The following is a 12,500-nucleotide window of genomic DNA, read 5'->3' as shown; positions in this document are numbered from 1 at the left end:
GAGAGGCCGAGCAAGCACCGGTTAGCGCGAATGCAAATAACAAGCGCAACAGGCAACTTTCGAGGGACATACTTTTCGCAACAAGCTTCCACTAGGAAAGCATAGGCAACTCGTTCGAACGTCAAAGCCAACCAAATGGCAATTACCCGAGGGACACGCCTTTCGCAAGGCACCTTCCACTAGGGAAGCGCAGGCAACCCGAAGGCGAGTCGAAGACAACCTAAAGGCATCACCCGAGGGACATGGAGGAATGCACCAGTGGAGTTCGCTGCACAGGCAGGGATCCGTCCAACTCGCACAAACCGAACACAACTCACGCGCCACGACGTACACTGTGCACCAGCCCCCCAAAACGAATCACACCCCGAAGGACTAAGAAGCCCGACGAACGCGCGAAAACATTTAGAGAGGCCGAGCAAGCACCGGTTAGCGCGAATGCAAATAACAAACTCAACAGGCAACTTTCGAGGGACATACTTCTCGCAACAAGCTTCCACAAGGAAAGCACAGGCAACTCGTTCGCACGCCAAAGCCAACCAAATGGCAATTTAACCGAGGGACATGCATTTCGCAAGGCAACTTGTAGAATTACCCGAGGGACATGGCATGCTTGCCAAGGCCGTGGCTTGGCATGCTTGCCAAGGCCGTGGCATGACATGCTGCTGGCCAAGGCCGTGGCAAGCCATGCTGCTGGACAAGGCCGTGGCATGACATGCTGATGGCCGAGGCCGTGGCAAGGCATGCTGATGGCCGAGGCCGTGGCAAGGCATGCTGATGGCCGAGGCCGTGGCGTGGCATGCCATGCTGCTGGACGAGGCCGTGGCAAGGCATGCTGCTGGCCAAGGCGTTGGCATGGCATGCTGCTGACCAAGGCTTGGGCTTGCCATGCTGCCGGCCAAGGCCGCGGCATGGCATGCTGCCGGCCAAGGCCGGGGCAGGGCATGCTGCTGGCCAAGGCTTTGGCATGCCATGTTGCTGGCCAAGGCCGTGGCATGGCATGCTGCTGGCCAAGGCCGGGGCATGGCAAGCTGCTGGCCAAGGTCGTGGCATGGCACGCTGCTGGCCAAGGCCGGGGCATGGCAAGCTGCTGGCCATGGCCGTGGCATGACAAGCTTGCCAAGGCCGGGGCATGGCGTGCTGCTGGCCAAGGCTTTGGCATGCCATGTTGCTGGCCAAGGCTGTGGCATGGCATGCTGCTGGCCAAGGCCGTGGCATGACATGCTGGCGAAGGCCGGGGCATGGAATGCTGCTGGCCAAGGCCGTGGCATGGCATGCTGCTGGCCAAGGCCGTGGCATGACATGCTTGCCAAGGCCAGGGCATGGCATGCTGCTGGCCAAGGCTTTGGCATGCCATGTTGCTGGCCAAGGCTGTGGCATGGCATGCTGGCCTAGGCCAACGTGCCACCGCCACCACCGCGGGCCGCCACTAGACGCATCCCGTGCTTGGCTATGTAGTTTCGATGCCACAAGCCAATGCCACAAGCCAAGCGATGGCATGTGCCAAGCGCCCGCCTAGGCATAGGCGTGGCCTGTGGCCTGGCCATGCTGGCCAGCCTTAAGGGAGGTGCCCCCCCCTTATAATAGCCTGTTAAGCCCTTTTCAATCTGGCAGGAGGAAACATCAACCATGTTTGAGGAGTCATAATGGGGTTTTTTTAAAAAGTAATGGTTTTTTGCCAAAACTTTCAACATGAAAGTTGTATGAAATAATTTAATACACCATAAAAAAAAATTACAAAAAAATATTTGGCCACCGGAATATTTTATTTTAATTTATTTCAATTTTAATACTTAAAAAATAATAAAAATTACTAAAAATACTCAAAAACTTCTAGAAAAATTCCAACAATTATAAGATGAGGCACTAGTAATTATAGTAATTTTTTCAATTATTTTTTTATTTTTTATTTATTTTATTATAATTTTTATGAGTAAATAAATAATTAAAAAGCCCAACGAACGTGCAAAAACTCTTAGAGAAACCGAGCAAGCATCGGATAGCTCGAATGCAACAGGCAACTTCTGAGGGACATACTTTTCCCAACAAGCTTCCACTGGGGAAAGCACTAGCAACGTGTTCGCAAGTCAAAGGCAACCAAACGGCTATTAGCCGAGGGACATGCATTTCGCAGGGCAACATATACGTAAGTCAAAGCCAAACCAAATGGCAATTACACGAGGGACAGGATTGCTTGCCAAGGGCGTGGCATGCTATGTTCTAGCCCAAGGCCAAGGCACGCCACGCTGCGGGACAAGGCCGTGGCAAGACATGCGGCTGGGCTTGGCCTTGGCATGGCATGCCGCTGGCCTTGGCTGGGCAGCGTTGGCCTTGGCATGGAATGTTGCTGGCTTCGGATGGGCTGCCTTGGCCTTGGCCTTGGCCTTGGCATGGCATGCTGCTGGCCTTGGCCTTGGCATGGCATGCTGCTGGCTTTGGCTGGGCTGCCTTCCCCGGGCCATGCCATGCTGCTGGCCTTGGCCTTGGCATGGCATGCTGCTGGCTTTGGCTGGGCTGCCTTGGCCGTGGCATGGCATGGCATGCTGCTGGCCTTGGCCTTGGCATGGCATGCTGCTGGCTTTGGCTGGCCTGCCTTCGCCGTGGCATGGCATGCTGCTGGCCTTGGCCTTGGCATGGCATGCTGCTGGCTTTGGCTGGGCTGCCTTGGCCGTGGCATGGCATGCAGCTGCCTTGGCCTTGGCATGGCATGCTGCTGGCTTTGGCTGGGCTGCCTTGGCCTTGGCATGGCATGCTGCTGGCCTTGGCTTGGCATGGCATGCTGCTGGCTTTGGCTGGGCTGCCTTGGCCGTGGCATGCCATGCTGCTGGCCATGGCCTTGGCATGGCATGCTGCTGGCTTTGGCTGGCCTGCCTTGGCCTTGGCATGGCATGCTGCTGGCCTTGGCTTGGCATGGCATGCTGCTGGCTTTGGCTGGCCTGCCTTGGCCGTGGCATGGCATGCTGCTGGCCTTGGCCTTGGCATGGCATGCTGCTGGCTTTGGCCGGCCTGCCTTGGCCGTGGCATGGCATGCTGCTGGCGTTGGCCTTGGCATGGCATGCTGCTGGCTTTGGCTGTACTCCCTTGGCCGTGGCATGCCATGCGGCTGGCCTTGGCCTTGGCGTGGCATGCTGCTGGCTTTGGCTGGGCTGCCTTGGCCGTGGCATGGCATGCTGCTGGCCTTGGCCTTGGCATGGCATGCTGCTGGCTTTGGCTGGGCTGCCTTGGCCGTGGCATGGCATGCTGCTGGCCTTGGCCTTGGCTTGGCATGCTGCTGGCTTTGGCTGGGCTGCCTTGGCCGTGGCATGGCATGCTGCTGGCCTTGGCCTTGGCATGGCATGCTGCTGGCTTTGGCTGGGCTGCCTTGGCCTTGGCATGGCATGCTGCTGGCCTTGGCTTGGCATGGCGTGCTGCTGGCTTTGGCTGGCCTGCATTGGCCGTGGCATGGCATGCTGCTGGCCTTGGCCTTGGCATGGCATGCTGCTGGCTTTGGCTGGGCTGCCTTGGCCTTGGCACGGCATGCTGCTGGCCTTGGCTTGGCATGGCATGCTGCTGGCTTTGGCTGGCCTGCCTTGGCCGTGGCATGGCATGCTGCTGGCCTTGGCCTTGGCATGGCATGCTGCTGGCTTTGGCTGGCCTGCCTTGGCCGTGGCATGGCATGCTGCTGGCCTTGGCCTTGGCATGGCATGCTCCTGGCTTTGGCTGGGCTGCCTTGGCCGTGGCATGGCATGCTGCTGGCCTTGGCCTTGGCATGGCATGCTGCTGGCTTTGGCTGGGCTGCCTTGGCCGTGGCATGGCATGCTGCTGGCCTTGGCCTTGGCATGGCATGCTGATGGCTTTGGCTGGGCTGCCTTGGCCGTGGCATGGCATGCTGCTGGCCTTGGCCTTGGCATGGCATGCTGCTGGCTTTGGCTGGGCTGCCTTGGCCGTGGCATGCCATGCTGCTGGCCTTGGCCTTGGCATGGCATGCTGTTGGCTTTGGCTGGGCTGCCTTGGCCTTGGCATGGCATGCTGCTGGCCTTGGCTTGGGATGGCATGCTGCTGGCCTTGGCTTGGGATGGCATGCTGCTAGATTCCGCCTAAGGCCATTGCGCACCTTAGCGTTGCACCAACGCGTAGCGTGAGTAAGGCGATGTCCCAATCCGTAGCTTGCTCGTAGCATAAAGTAGTCCCTCAATGGACGTAGTCGTTGCATAGCTTGATGCCTTCATTCGATAGCCCACATATGCGGTGTCGCCTTCCAACCGCTTAGCTTAAGCCACGGGATCCCCTCGTGCAAGGTCGAACCCAAACCAAGCACTAGAGTTGGCACACGAGGCCTCTAGTGGTGCCTCGATAGCCCATTCGGTCCAAAACGAGTCCCAAAGATACCATGTTGCGTGGCATAATGGAAACAACATAGTGGACCTCTCACTCGGGAGAGACGCGCAGTGCCTACATCTTCGCACCGTCCACGGGGCTCCCAAACCCACATGGAGACTCTAGACACCCCTCTGGATGCCTACAGCCCGCCCTTGAGTTGCCCCAAGGTTGCTCACTTCAAGTCCAGTTTGGACGGGGAGGTTGGTAGGCAGCACACCATACCCCCTTATAGTAGCTTGTTAAGCCCTTCTTCATCTGGCAGGAGGAAACATCATACATGTCTGAGGAGTCATAATGACTTATATGGGCTATGGCTTTGTCTTGTGTTGGCTATTGGTGGCATACATGCCTTGGGCTACTTGGGGCCAATGTTAGGCCACGTTGCGGCACTTCCAATGGCCACTCTTGAGCACTCAAATGGCTACACTACCGCGAGCGAAACGTCACGGAGTTGGCCTTGCAAGGCAACCCGTGACACTCTCCTCCACTTCAACCATCAACGTCCTCGTTGATGTAGCACAAAGCTGATGCTGCAGTGCGTGTACCGGCTCCTCTGATCAGTCCAACACCTCTGTGTTGACGGCCTACCTTCAACGTCTAACTCTCTTTAGCCAAGCTCCCCTCATTGTTCTCTACTCAAACCCAGCTGAACTGCACTCCACTTGTTGCACCCTCTGCTGGTTGCACCCTCTGCTGGTGACTTCACTCAAATGGCCTCTGCCAAAGCTCCTCTGAGCGTCTCTAAACTCTGCTCTTTGCCAATACTCTTGAAATGCCAAACCCTCTTCTCAAATGGCCTCTGCCAATGCTCCTCTGAGCAAACTCCTCTGCAAACTCAAGCTCCTCTAAGCTAACTCATGCTCCTCTGAGCTGACTCCACTAGACGATGTTCCTCTAAACTCAAGCTCCTCTGAGCTAACTCAAAATGGCCTCTTTGCCAATGCTCCTCCGAGCAATGCTCCTCTTGAGCCCTCTTCTCGAATGGCCTCTCTTCCAATGCTCCTCCGAGCAAACTCAAACTCTTCTGAGCTGACTCGCAGTGGGTCGTCGCATCGCGACTTCCTCCTCCACTCGAGTTGTCGACGCCCTCGTCGACTTAATGCAAATCTTCAGTTGCTCCTCAAAATTATGCAACAATGCCCTCTGGCAAGCTCAAAGCCCCCTGGCTGATATCTTCAATAAACTGAAGCATCTCTGTACTGTGCCCTCTGGCAAAATGAAAGCCCTCTGGCTGCTGCTCATTAGCAAGCTCATGTCTCTGAAGCCTTCTGGCTGATGCCCTCTGGCAAACTCGATCTCTGAAGCCCTCTTGGCTGTTGCCCTCTGGCAAACTCAAACTTCGAAGCCCGCTTGGCTGTTGCTCTCTAGCAAACTCAAACTCTGAAGCACTCTAGCTGAAGCCCTCTGGCAAGTTGTAGCCTCCTGGCTAATGCATTCTGTGCAAACTCAAATTTTCTCATGCTCTCTAGCAAAATGAAGCCCTCTGGCTGAACTCAAACTCATGCCCTCTGGCTGTTGCTCTCTAGCAAAATGAAGCCCTCTGGCTGAACTCAAACTCGTGCCCTCTGGCAATGGGTAACCCTCTGGCTGGATATTTACTTAACCCAAAACTTCAATGCTCTTATAGAAGTGTAGCCCTCTGGCTGAAATGAAGCCCACTGGCTTTGCTCAACTTGTGCCTTCTGGCAAAGTGTAGCCTACCGGCTGAATCTCATGCTCGTGCCCTCTGGCAAGCCCTCTGGCTCTACTTATGTCTTCTGGCTAGAATTTAACTCATGCTGCCCAGTGCCTCGGCCACTGCCTTCACCCGAGTCAGCTATCTCCTCAAGCTCAATGATTTCGCCTTTCGAAGGCTCACCGCTCCTACCACCCACAAAAACTAGCCATCTCAGCAAAGCTGCTCAAAACGGTGCGCTGATCCTGGCACCAAACTCATGTCCTGACTTTACAATCCCGCTACATGGTTGTCCTCCAACAACGATGATTTCATCCATCACCCCGCTCTATAGCAAGCATGTACACTCGGTGCCTCTGCACACGGGAGTCAAGATCTCAAATTTTATCTTGAATTTTTTTCCGAACAAACCCTCTATGAGTCAACAACCATGCTCTGAAGATGCAAAACCACTGACAAGCACAAGTTGCAGATGCCACCCCAAACGGTCGAAACATAGGCCCCCTGAAGCAAACCAGTGATAATGCCATAGCACGTGCACGGCTGCCAACGAAAATCCGTCTCTAAGGCTCAATAACTGAAGATCACATGCCCACAATCTGATACAAGCATTCCACAAGTCCAAACTGCGGTAGAAATCCCCATGTAGCCAACAAAGTAACACAATCATGCCAACCCTGCTGGTTAGGAAGCAACCCGTCCACATATGTAGCTTACTCGCGCCACAGTGTGCCCACAGTGTAGAAATGCTCACCAAGTCCACAAAGTGAGAGGGAGACACCAAGTTAGCAAGGAAACACTAGATGCCACAATGTTGCTCAATTCGCACCCTCGAGAACGGTTGCTGCATTCAAGGCATCACCGAAGAATACCACCATAAGCACGGATACCCCAAGACATCACCAATCAGCTCCCATAGTTCAAACCTGACTAGAAAACCAACGGCGGTCTTGTTTAGAGTCTAGGATGTCAAGCACGTCCCCCAGGATGAGTTTCATGCATACTCCTTCAAACAGCTGCATCGGGGTTCACGGAAGAATGATATCACAAAGTAGCTGCATGTCCGCTCTAGATCGAACTCACCCCAAATGAGTGATCTAGCTCTGATACCAACTGTCACAGGCCGACTCCTTTAGAGGCGCAGCGGATCAATTTTTGCCTGTGTGGCGCTCAAACTCCACCAAGTTTAAGCCCGCCATTGCTCGTTGACAAATCGAGTGTTGATGATCTCACCCGTTTGAACATTAGGTCCCAATGCTGTGTCAAGCAAAACAACTTCACAAGAAGCTCCGTCTTCACCCGGATGCCACAAGTAGGCCTGATGCCTCAAGTGCCCCAAGCACGGCATAAGTCGCTTCATAGCGCCAAGCTTACTTCAAGCAAGGTGCTCGCCGAACTTAGGTTTATGTCATCAAGGCGCCTAGCCACACAACAATGTGCTCGCGAAGGTCCTCAACTTAGCTGACAAGCCAACGTTGCCGGTTGGGTATTTAACAGCGTCTCGAAGTGTCGCAGGGTCTAGCATGCCTCAATAGATGCATATTGGATGGCCACTTGGTCATGCGAAGCCCACAAGCCACCGAGGGCCAATCTCATGCCCACGGCGTAGTCCTCGTGCCAACACGCGTGCTAGATTCCGCCTAAGGCCATTGCGCACCTTAGCGTTGCACCAACGCGTAGCGTGAGTAAGGCGATGTCCCAATCCGTAGCTTGCTCGTAGCATAAAGTAGTCCCTCAATGGACGTAGTCGTTGCATAGCTTGATGCCTTCATTCGATAGCCCACATATGCGGTGTCGCCTTCCAACCGCTTAGCTTAAGCCACGGGATCCCCTCGTGCAAGGTCGAACCCAAACCAAGCACTAGAGTTGGCACACGAGGCCTCTAGTGGTGCCTCGATAGCCCATTCGGTCCAAAACGAGTCCCAAAGATACCATGTTGCGTGGCATAATGGAAACAACATAGTGGACCTCTCACTCGGGAGAGACGCGCAGTGCCTACATCTTCGCACCGTCCACGGGGCTCCCAAACCCACATGGAGACTCTAGACACCCCTCTGGATGCCTACAGCCCGCCCTTGAGTTGCCCCAAGGTTGCTCACTTCAAGTCCAGTTTGGACGGGGAGGTTGGTAGGCAGCACACCATACCCCCTTATAGTAGCTTGTTAAGCCCTTCTTCATCTGGCAGGAGGAAACATCATACATGTCTGAGGAGTCATAATGACTTATATGGGCTATGGCTTTGTCTTGTGTTGGCTATTGGTGGCATACATGCCTTGGGCTACTTGGGGCCAATGTTAGGCCACGTTGCGGCACTTCCAATGGCCACTCTTGAGCACTCAAATGGCTACACTACCGCGAGCGAAACGTCACGGAGTTGGCCTTGCAAGGCAACCCGTGACACTCTCCTCCACTTCAACCATCAACGTCCTCGTTGATGTAGCACAAAGCTGATGCTGCAGTGCGTGTACCGGCTCCTCTGATCAGTCCAACACCTCTGTGTTGACGGCCTACCTTCAACGTCTAACTCTCTTTAGCCAAGCTCCCCTCATTGTTCTCTACTCAAACCCAGCTGAACTGCACTCCACTTGTTGCACCCTCTGCTGGTTGCACCCTCTGCTGGTGACTTCACTCAAATGGCCTCTGCCAAAGCTCCTCTGAGCGTCTCTAAACTCTGCTCTTTGCCAATACTCTTGAAATGCCAAACCCTCTTCTCAAATGGCCTCTGCCAATGCTCCTCTGAGCAAACTCCTCTGCAAACTCAAGCTCCTCTAAGCTAACTCATGCTCCTCTGAGCTGACTCCACTAGACGATGTTCCTCTAAACTCAAGCTCCTCTGAGCCGAGGCCGTGGCATGTCATGCGGGCCGAGGCCGTGGCATGTCATGCGGGCCGAGGCCGTGGCATGGCATGCGGGCCGAGGCCGTGGCATGGCATGCGGGCCGAGGCCGTGGCATGGCATGTTGGGCGACGCCGTGGCAAGGCATGCGGGCCGAGGCCGTGGCATGGCATGTTGGGCGACGCCGTCGCAAGGCATGCGGGCCGAGGCCGTGGCATGGCATGCGGGCCGTGGCCGTGGCAGGGCATGTTGGGCGACGCCGTGGCATGGCATGCGGGCCGAGGCCGTGGCATGGCATCTTTGGCAACGCCGTGGCAAGACATGCGGGCCGTGGCATGGCATGGCATGCGGGCCGAGGCCGTGGCATGGCATGTTGGGCAACGCCGTGGCAAGGCATGCGGGCCAAGGCCGTGGCATGGCATGCGGGCCGAGGCCGGGGCATGGCATGCGGGCCGAGGCCGTGGCATGTCATGCGGGCCGAGGCCGTGGCATGGCATGCGGGTCGAGGCCGTGGCATGTCATGCGGGCCGAGGCCGTGGCATGGCATGCGGGCCGAGGCCGTGGCATGGCATGCGGGCCGAGGCCGTGGCATGGCATGCGGGCCGAGGCCGTGGCATGGCATGTTGGGCGACGCCGTAGCAAGGCATGCGGGCCGAGGCCGTGCCTCGACATGTTGGCCAAGGCTAAGGCATGGCACGCCGGGCAACGCGGTGGCATGGCATGCAGGGCAACGCGGTGGCAAGGCATGCGGGCCGAGGCCGTGGCATGGCATGTTGGGCAACGCCGTAGCAAGGCATGCGGGCCGAGGCCGTGGCATGGCATGCGGGCCGTGGCCGTGGCATGGCATGTTGGGCGACGCCGTGGCATGGCATGCGGGCCGAGGCCGTGGCATGGCATGTTTGGCAACGCCGTGGCAAGACATGCGGGCCGTGGCATGGCATGGCATGCGGGCCAAGGCCGTGGCATGGCATGTTGGGCAACGCCGTGGCAAGGCATGCGGGCCGAGGCCGTGGCATGGCATGCGGGCCGAGGCCGTGGCATGGCATGCGGGCCGAGGCCGTGGCATGGCATGCGGGCCGATGCCGTGGCATGGCATGTTGGGCGACGCCGTGGCAAGGCATGCGGGCCGAGGCCGTGGCATGGCATGTTGGGCAACGCCGTCGCAAGGCATGCGGGCCGAGGCCGTGGCATGGCATACGGGCCGTGGCCGTGGCATGGCATGTTGGGCGACGCCGTGGCATGGCATGCGGGCCGAGGCCGTGGCATGGCATGTTTGGCAACGCCGTGGCAAGACATGCGGGCCGTGGCATGGCATGGCATGCGGGCCGAGGCCGTGGCATGGCATGTTGGGCAACGCCGTGGCAAGGCATGCGGGCCGAGGCCGTGGCATGGCATGCGGGCCGAGGCCGTGGCATGGCATGTTGGGCGACGCCGTCGCAAGGCATGCGGGCCGAGGCCGTGGCATGGCATGCGGGCCGAGGCCGTGGCATGTCATGCGGGCCGAGGCCGTGGCATGGCATGCGGGCCGAGGCCGTGGCATGGCATGCGGGCCGAGGCCGTGGCATGGCATGTTGGCCGACGCCGTGGCAAGGCATGCGGGCCGAGGCCGTGCCTCGACATGTTGGCCAAGGCTAAGGCATGGCACGCCGGGCAACGCGGTGGCGTGGCATGCAGGGCAACGCGGTGGCAAGGCATGCGGGCCGAGGCCGTGGCATGGCATGTTGGGCAACGCCGTAGCAAGGCATGCGGGCCGAGGCCGTGGCATGGCATGCGGGCCGAGGCCGTGGCATGGCATGCGGGCCGAGGCCGTGGCATGGCATGCGGGCCGTGGCCGTGGCATGGCATGTTGGGCGACGCCGTGGCATGGCATGCGGGCCGAGGCCGTGGCATGGCATGTTTGGCATCGCCGTGGCAAGACATGCGGGCCGTGGCATGGCATGGCATGCGGGCCGAGGCCGTGGCATGGCATGTTGGGCAACGCCGTGGCAAGGCATGCGGGCCGAGGCCGTGGCATGGCATGCGTGCCGAGGCCGTGGCATGTCATGCGGGCCGAGGCCGTGGCATGGCATGCGGGCCGAGGCCGTGGCATGGCATGTTGGGCGACGCCGTAGCAAGGCATGCGGGCCGAGGCCGTGCCTCGACATGTTGGCCAAGGCTAAGGCATGGCACGCCGGGCAACGCGGTGGCATGGCGTGCTGGGCAACGCGGTGGCAAGGCATGCGAGCCGAGGCCGTGGCATGGCATATTGGGCAACGCCGTAGCAAGGCATGCGGGCCGAGGCCGTGGCATGGCATGCGGGCCGAGGCCGTGGCATGGCATGTTGGGCGACGCCGTGGCATGGCATGCGGGCCGAGGCCGTGGCTTGGCATGTTTGGCAACGCCGTGGCAAGACATGCGGGCCGTGGCATGGCATGGCATGCGGGCCGAGGCCGTGGCATGGCATGTTAGGCAACGCCGTGGCAAGGCATGCGGGCCGAGGCCGTGGCATGGCATGCGGGCCGAGGCCGTGGCATGTCATGCGGGCCGAGGCCGTGGCATGGCATGCGGGCCGAGGCCGTGGCATGGCATGTTGGGCGACGCCGTGGCATGGCATGCGGGCCGAGGCCGTGGCTTGGCATGTTTGGCAACGCCGTGGCAAGACATGCGGGCCGTGGCATGGCATGGCATGCGGGCCGAGGCCGTGGCATGGCATGTTAGGCAACGCCGTGGCAAGGCATGCGGGCCGAGGCCGTGGCATGGCATGCGGGCCGAGGCCGTGGCATGTCATGCGGGCCGAGGCCGTGGCATGGCATGCGGGCCGAGGCCTTGGCATGGCATGCGGGCCGAGGCCGTGGCATGGCTTGTTGGGCGACGCCGTAGCAAGGCATGCGGACCGAGGCCGTGCCTCGACATGTTGGCGAAGGCTAATGCATGGCACGCCGGGCAACGCGGTGGCATGGCATGCTGGGCAACGCGGTGGCAAGGCATGCGGGCCGAGGCCGTGGCATGGCATGCTGGGCAACGCCGTAGCAAGGCATGCGGGCCGAGGCCGTGGCATGGCATGCGGGCCGTGGCCGTGGCATGGCATGTTGGGCGACGCCGGGGCATGGCATGCGGGCCGAGGCCGTGGCATGGCATGTTTGGCAACGCCGTGGCAAGACATGCGGGCCGTGGCATGGCATGGCATGCGGGCCGAGGCCGTGGCGTGGCATGTTGGGCAACGCCGTGGCAAGGCATGCGGGCCGAGGCCGTGGCATGGCATGCGGGCCGAGGCCGTGGCATGTCATGCGGGCCGAGGCCGTGGCATGGCATGCGGGCCGAAGCCGTGGCATGGCATGCGGGCCGAGGCCCTGGCATGGCATGCGGGCCGTGGCCGTGGCATGGCATGTTGGGCGACGCCGTAGCAAGGCATGCGGGCCGAGGCCGTGGCATGGCATGCGGGCCGAGGCCGTGGCATGGCATGTTGGGCGACGCCGTAGCAAGGCATGCGGGCCGAGGCCGTGGCTCGACATGTTGGCCAAGGCTAAGGCATTGCACGCCGGGCAACGCGGTGGCATGGCATGCTGGGCAACGCGGTGGCAAGGCATGCGGGCCGAGGCCGTGGCATGGCATGTTGGGCAACGCCGTGGCAAGGCATGCGGGCCGAGGCCGTGGC

The sequence above is a fragment of the Camellia sinensis genome, chromosome 14 (genome assembly GCF_055761805.1).
Source record: "Camellia sinensis isolate YWXY chromosome 14, ASM5576180v1, whole genome shotgun sequence".
NCBI lineage: Eukaryota > Viridiplantae > Streptophyta > Magnoliopsida > Ericales > Theaceae > Camellia > Camellia sinensis.
Note: the sequence above shows the minus strand (reverse complement) of the source record.